We start from the raw sequence: 7955 nt of genomic DNA, 5'->3' as shown, positions 1-7955 counted from the left end.
GCTTTGCTGGTTAACAGTGGTGTGAAATAGAATAGGTGGTACTAGGGCTCTGCTTTAATTTCTGTGTTTAGAAAGGTTCCATTTTCTCTCCCAGGTCCTGTTTCTTGAAGGCTGGAGTTCAAAGTTCAGTGGCCAAACTGCTTCCAGTAGCAAACCCAGGAGCTGTCTCACCCTTTTCTGGGGAATAGATTTCTTTGTATTTCACTGTTTCTATCCGAAACAGAAGTGTGTCTATATAACTTTAAAGGCAAAGTTCACAATTCTACTCCAATAGGATTAGCTCGTGTTGGTAGAAATATTTAGTTTTCAATATTGTTTCCACACATATCTTCTTTTCCTATCAAAAGCTTTATAGAAAGCTTTAGTAACTGGGTGGTAGTGGCGCACACTTTTAATTCTAGCACTTGGGAGGCAGAGGCAGGCGAATCTCCAAGTTCGAGGCCAGCCTGGTCTATAGAGTGTGTTTCCAGGACAGCCAGGGCTATACAGAGAAGTCCTGTCCTGAAAAAAAAAAAAAAAAAAAAAAAAAACAAAATAAATAAAGAAAAAAAACTCCAGTAATCAGAACCTGAAATTAATTGACCCCGAAAACTATTGTTTTCTTTCATGAGTTTCAAATAGCCATGAAAATACAATATTTAGTAACCAAGAGACTTGAAATTAAATAAAACTTTGACTCTATAATTTGTAAAATATTTTAAAAATTATTCTGTGTACGAGTGTTTTGCCTGCAAATATGTCTGTGTACTTTGGGCATGCATGCCTGGTGCCCGTAAAGGCCAGAAAAGGGCATTAGATCTCCTGGGACAGAAGTTATGGACAGCTGTGAACTGCCATGTGGATGCTGGGAACCAAGCCTGGATCCCCTGGAACAGCAGCCATGCTTTTAACTGCGCAGACACCTACCCAGCCCTTGACACTGATTCTTGGGTAAGCAGCTTCAGAGGGCAGATATTTCAAAGGTCTGGCTCAATGAATACTTCCTGTCTAGAACAGCACACTGAGAAGTTCTGAAGCTCCCTTGGATTCACAAAGAGAAAAGCACTATGATTTTCATATCCATGTGTAAGGCAATGTACCCACTTGCTTATGACTTGGTTGGGTTTAGATAATGAAAACATGTATGATGGACCCTGATAAAAACGACCAGCTTAGCATTCTGGAAGGTGGAGGAGTTGGGGAGCACTGTGCAGAGTCAGCAGTGAGTGCTGCTGGTCAGCCTCCTCTGCCATTTATAATGATGCTAATGTTTTCCTTCAGATTCCTTTTTAATTGAAAATGCTGCTCATATCTTTGTTGAAACTATTCTATGTAATAATAAGCTTTTAATACTTCACATTCCTTTGTTGAGACTGACGTCTATAGGAATAGGGCAGCTAGGAGGAGGAGGAAAGACCGTAAGATGTACTTATTTCCATTTAGTGCCTTCAAATTTGATATCCAGAAGAGAAACCTACAGGAACAGCTAACCTGACCTAGTGAGAGCACACGGACCCAGTTTCTCAGTTGTAAGTTGGGAAACCAGCATTGGATTAAACCAGATCCTCTGAATGTGGGTGACTGTTAGCAGGCATGGACAATCTATGGGGCAGAACCAGTATTTATCCCTAATGTACAAATGGACATTGGGAGCCCATTCCCTATGGAGGGATACTATTTCAGCCCAGTTACAGGCCCTCCCTCAAATGATGTAACAGATTTTGATGATCCCCCATGGAAGGCCTCACTATCCTTGGAAAGTTGGTGGGGGTGAGGTGGGGGGGGCATGGAAGGGAAAGGGAATGGGGGATTGATATATAAAACAAGATTGTTTCTAAATAAATAAAACAAAACAAATTCCCAGAAAACAATCACCAGGTTTAACAGGACAAATCTGTGGACCTTGAAGGAACTGTCAAGCTGTTTTCTGGAAGGACTGAACCACCAACTATTCAAGTCAGTGGATTTGAAAAAAAAGAAAAAGAAAAGAAGTTGTGGACATATATCTATACAGATTATTTCATGGAGCATAAACAGAATGTATTGTCATTAGCTATAAAGATGTGGTAATTTTTTTTCTCAATTTTCAGATGTCAGATGGACAACTGCGGGAGAACAGCAGTGTGTCAGGAAATAATGCTGATGAAAGGCTTGATCCAAGGCTTTGGGATGGGGATGGTATGGATTTAGGAAATATTTCCGATGAAAGAGAATCAGATGATTTTCCGAATCTATATGTAAACTGATTTAAGCACCTGGCAATCTCTTGAGACTGTGGAACTTGATAAAGGACTTGAGAGGAAACTTAGTAAGCTAGGCAGCTTTTTTGAGACAGGGTTTCTCTGTTCAGCCCTGGCTGTCTTGAACTCACTCTGTAGACCAAGTTGGTCTCGAGCTCAGAGTTCCTCTTTGTTATAATTTAAAAAAAAAAAAAAAAAAAAAGTCTGGAAGGCGTGACACCATACAACAGGGCTCATGTGTAGGGTTTCTTTATTGGAGGAAGGGAAAGGGAAGTGGAGGGGGGTGAAAGGAGAAAGAGAGAGGAGAGGAAGAGAGAAGGGTAAAGAGAGAGGTGATAGGCCCCATCTCTTTAAGGGGAGCAAAACGCATGTGCACGCAGGAGACCAAGTAGTCAGGACCCTGAGCAGGCCAGAGTAGTGCCTGAGTACTGGCAAGAGCATGCGTGTTTTCTGCCAGGCTAGTGTGGGTGCCTGATAACACTCCTGCCTCTGCCTCCCGAGTGCTGAGATTTAAAAGTGTGCACCACCACTGCTCGGCACAGTTAGTCATAAATTTAGTTTTTCTGGCAGACCCACCTTCTAGAAGACAGTGTGCTAAATCACTACTGGAGCCAGGATCCTCTGAAACAGTGCAGGTGGGTTAGAGCCTGGGGTTCTGCGCTTTTAACGTGTTCCTTAGTGAGCAAAAGGCAGAATGCTTTTGTTTAATAAGTGGTGAATGGCGGAAGAAAAGGTAGAAAAAAATACAAATGTGGACTATTCAAGGATTTGGCTATGAAGGAGAAGCAAGAAAGGGATGTAGGTCAAGGGAAAGCCCCCCCCCCACCGGCTTGTTCTCCCTCTGTGTAAGATAAAAAGAATCAGAACATAATTTTATGTTGTGGGAGTCTATAAGGAGATAGAACTGTATAATGATAGCCAAAGAATAAAGTTGTGGTCTAACATCTATGGGAATAGAATGAAGAAGAAGGGATCACACACACACACACACACACACACACACACACACACACACACACACCCGAAGATGTGGGGAGGCTAATGCAGAGCTGAGGTGGTTTATATATGAAAACTTACATTTTTAATGGGGCTAGAGTATCGTTGTCTTCCAATGGTGGGGTAATAGTGATAACATGTCTTAAGATGGATGTCAAAAGCTTAGAGTAATTTCTATGACAACAGACTTGAACTAGGTATCAAATGGCCCAAACTGGGCTTTAACGTTCAGAAGCTTGGGAGATGGGAATAACGGTTGATCTTCTAAATCACCATTCCTTCACTATGCTCTTGAAATGTTTCTCTAAGGCTGAGATTGTAGCTTGCCCATGCTTGCCCAGCATGCACAAAGGCACTGGGTACAATTACCAACCCTGTCAAAAAGCTCCCCTTTTTCTGACTTTCCTAAGGCAAGAATGCTTGTAGAAACAGCTGCAATTGAAATTCACTCCTAGATTGGAAGCAGTGCTGGGAGGAGACCAGGCCGAGGCAGTTAATTACCAGACAACAAATAGGCTATTGGTCTTCTTAACAGACAGAGAGGGAAAGCAGAGAACTGACCTACATAGTACTCTGGTGCTAGTTAAATGTGGGGCCTGAGGAATGAACTCACACACTCATTTATACTGTGTGTGTGGGGGCAACAAAAACAAACTGGCAAGACACAGGCTTTATGGTTTAAGAATAGACACCTTCTATAAAGACAAGACTTATTACCCTATTTCGAGTACTAGTTCCAGATTCCAAATCCACAGCCTTTAAAATCAATTCCTCCAATATTGAAACATTCCAGCCTGCAGGAAAGCTCTTTAGATAGGAAGGGAAACAACGCATATAGCTTCAAGGAGTCTCTAAGACTGACTAGATTCATCAGGCCGCCCTCTCTGCTAGAATAAGCAATAAGAGTGGAGAGTCCCTCTGTGATCTTACTAAGCCCAGCTGCCTGGAAGAAGCAGAAATCAGTAGAGCTGACTATAAGACATTTATTTAGACCAGCTGAGCCACTTGGAAATGACTTGAGAGGACCACATTGAGCCACCTGCAGGCTATGTAGTATGTTTCAGGTCCCTAGCTTTCGAGATGCATCCATCTTTTCAATCATTTCTGCTCCTGCAAGTGACCCCTCGCCCATATTCCTGTAAGAAACCCCAATAAAAATCATTGGTTCACCAAGCTGGACTTTGGTGGTGCTTGTACTTTGGTCTGTTGTGGGTTTCCTATCTGGGATGAGTAGATGTGTGTTACACCTCCCAGGAAAAGTTTTGTTACACAACAATGTCAAACATTTAGGCTTTCCTTAGAGATCTTGAGAGCTCTTATGGATAGCTATTCTAGAGAAAAGAAAATACTCACTTTGCTGTGGCCACCATTTGCCAATTCCAAAATTCATTTTTGCATTCATTGTATGCTATCACTATTTTAATTATATGGCCTAGGAGATAGCATTTTGGTCCAGGTTCACCTTCACATAGGAATAGTGGGACTGAATTTATCATCTAGTTATGAGCCTTAGTTGCCAAGTGAATTGTTGGAATAAGCAGTTTTAGCAGTGGGTGGAGTTCCTACATTGGCCTCATAGAGTACAGTACATAGGAAACAAAGTGGTATGGAAAAAAGTACATTGGAGGCAGTATTCCTGGGTATTTGCAGGGGTTATCACCATAAAAGGAAGACTCCAGTGAGTTGGTGCTCATGCTGTCCTAATTTCCAAATAGGGGATGCTTCTCCTTAATGATGCAACTTCATATGGCTCATGCTTGTCCCTCTCTCCCCTTTCTCCAATAACCTTTTAAAAATTCAGTCACATTTTGTCTTACTACCTGCCGTGGTTAGTTTGTCAACTCAACACCTCCTAGAATCACATAGGGATATGAAAGAATGACTAGACCAGGTTGGCTTGTGGGAGACTTTCTCAATTTGGTTAATTGAGCTGGGATGACCCATCCTGAATGGGAATAACACCATCCCCTGGGCTTGAGCCCTAGACCATATAAGAAAACTAGTTGGTCACTAGACATGCATGCATTTATTCTCTCTGCACTCTTGACTGCAGATGTTAAAGGTTGTATAAGGTTCCTCCTTGACTTCCAGTGATGGTTTGTAACTTGGAACTGTGAGCTAAATGAAACACCTACATGGGTTGCTTGTCAGGGTATTTTTATCATAGCAAAAGAAATGAAACTAGAACATTACCCATCAACCACCTTTTTTTTTTTTATTTTTTTACACCTGCACCAAAGCCAGACATGGTGGTCTACACCTGTGATCTCATTACTAGGTAGAGGCAGGAGAACCTCATTAAGTTTGAGGTCAGCCTGGGCTACATAATAAGTTCCTTTATCAAAAAAAAAAAAAAAAAAAAAAAAAAAAAAAAAAGGTTAACTGGGGATAGGAGAGAGGGAATTAGGAGAAAGAGGATAAGAGGAGGGGAGAGGAAGACATGAGGGAGCAGGAAGATTGAGTTGGGGGTGGAATAGAGGAGAACAAGGAAAGAGATACCACAATAGAGGGAACCATTATAGGTATAAACAGAAATCTGGCACTAGGAAAATGTCTAGAGATCTACAAGGATGACACCAACTAACAATCTAAGCAATAGTGGAGATGTTACCTTAAATGCCCTTCCCTGATGAGGTTGATGACTATATATTATATGCCATTCTAGAGCACCTCATCCAGTAGCTGATGTAAGCAGAAGCAGACACCCACAGCTAAACACTGAGCCTGGAATCCAGTTGCAGAAAGGGAGTAGTGATGAACAAAGGAGTCAAGACAAGGCTGGAGAAACCCACAGAAACAGCTGACCTGAATAAGAGGGAGCTCATGGACCCCAGGCTGACAGCTGGGAAACCAGCATAGGACCAACCCAGACTCCCTGAATGTGGGTATCAGTTAGGAGGACTGGGCAGTTTATGGGGCCTCTGGAAGTGGCCCCATAGGTTAGTATTTATCCCTAGTATACAAATGGACTTTGAGAGCCCATTCCACACAGAGGGATATTCTGTCAGCCTAGACACATGGGGGAGGGCCTAGGTCCTGCTCCAAATGATATAACAGCCTTTGAAGATCCCCCCCCATAGAAGGCCTTACCTTCCCTGGGGAGCAGAAAGAGGATAGGATGGGGTTTGGGAGTGATAGAGGAGGAGGGGAGGGTGAGGGAACTGAGATTGACATGTAAAATAAGCTTGTTTCAAATTTAAAAAGGAGGAAAAACGTTTAACTTTCTTGGTTATTAGGAATAAAATTAAATTGTACAGAATACCTGACATTCAATACGTTACTGTTTGTTAGCTCAGGTTATTGCATATGAGACTATGGGATATCCTTTTTAATCATTCATTGATTTTTTTTGTGTGTGTGTGTGTGTGGGAGTCATTCAGTGAGATATTTTCTGAATCTTTATGAAAATATTTTAACTATACTCTTAACGTTGATTTGCCAAAGTAAAAGGATGTTTCACCTGGGTAGATTTTGCTTAATTTCCATCGACTGATAGCTGTTTCTATCTAAAATCTTGATTCCTTTTCTCCTAGGTTTTGTCTAAGAAGGAATTTTTGTTTTGTTATTCTGAGGACTCTTGATGGGCCCTTAAAATATTTAGGTATGTTCCTTCTAAGACTTGTCATTGAAATGTTGCAACATTTGTGTCCATTTTTTTTTGTCTCAGAATTTTCTGTTACCTTACTAATCAGCCACTCCTCCTCTACTGTAAACTGAATATATACATCTTTTCTAGTTTGTTTTTAAGAGATTCTTTAATATTCCTCGTTCATTAATGGAACATTTTGTTTTCTTAGAATATTCACTTATGGGCTTTGGGCACAAGGTGGGTGTTTGCGTGCTTTCCTATCACACTCCCTTTATGCAACTCCAACTGGGGTTTTTCCTATCTCTCCATCACCCAAGTGCTAGGTGTGCCCCACCCACCCAGCTTCCAGTCTCTTAATTTGAATTCTTTGACTACTTTTTAGTTTGTCCATTTAAGATTGCATATTGTTAAGGGAAAGTTATTCATACCCCGCGTTTCTACTTGCTAGTTTTTGAGGAGTCCGTCAGTTTGGTTTATTCTACAAATCCAACAAATCTATCCATATAAAATTATCTTTCTTAGCCTCCCAGTTCTCTTAATTCCATTGCAACGGAATGTTCTTCAGTCATTCCGAAAGCCCTCCCACTCATCCATTCCTCTCTTCGAGTTGTTTGTAGCGCAGCAGTGGTTCTCAAGCCAGAACCAAACTGGTTCTTAATTTTTTCTTCAACTAATCGCAGACCTCCGGAGCGGAGCGAGCGCATCTTCAGGTCTGACCGGGCCCGGTGGAGGGCCACCTGTCCTGGCTTAGCCAGGTCGGCAGGTGCTTCCGCCGCGGTTCCAGCCGCGCGCAGGTGCCTGGGGACCCGACGAGCCTGCCTCGTGCGGATGTGGGGCGGTCCAGCGGCCACACCTGCGTCTGCCCACCGCCACAGAGGAGGTGGGCGCGGCAGCCCGCAGCACCGCCCCGGAGGGGGAGACCCGCCTCGGCCACACCCGCTCGGCGGGCTCCGCTAACCGTCACACCCGCCGCGCCTTCTCGCGTGGAACGCGGCGCTCGGGGCCCGACGGCCCGTGGCGCGCAGGCGCGTGACACCCTCGCCGGCTTCTCCGCGGCCCTCCCGGAGCACCCTGGACTTGGGCGGCGCGCAACGGCAGCGCGGGTGCGGGCGAGCGAGCCGGGAGAGCCGCAGACAGGTAGAGGGATGCGC

At 43.5% G+C, this 7955-nt stretch overlaps 1 protein-coding gene across 1 annotated transcript in view; it reads left to right on the top strand.

Annotated features, from left to right (window-relative positions):
• The first annotated feature begins 7808 nt into the window (after window positions 1-7808).
• The window catches only part of Tdrd5 (tudor domain containing 5), a 44509-nt gene continuing 44362 nt past the window's right edge, over window positions 7809-7955 (top strand). Inside the window, exon 1 of the mRNA XM_051186045.1 lies at window positions 7809-7941. The gene's annotated coding sequence lies outside the window, so the exon portion shown is untranslated. The remainder of the gene's footprint in view (window positions 7942-7955) is intronic.

The sequence above is a fragment of the Phodopus roborovskii genome, unplaced genomic scaffold (genome assembly GCF_943737965.1).
Source record: "Phodopus roborovskii unplaced genomic scaffold, PHOROB, whole genome shotgun sequence".
In the NCBI taxonomy this organism is placed as follows: Eukaryota; Metazoa; Chordata; class Mammalia; order Rodentia; family Cricetidae; genus Phodopus; species Phodopus roborovskii.
This window is presented reverse-complemented; position numbering and strand designations above follow the sequence as displayed.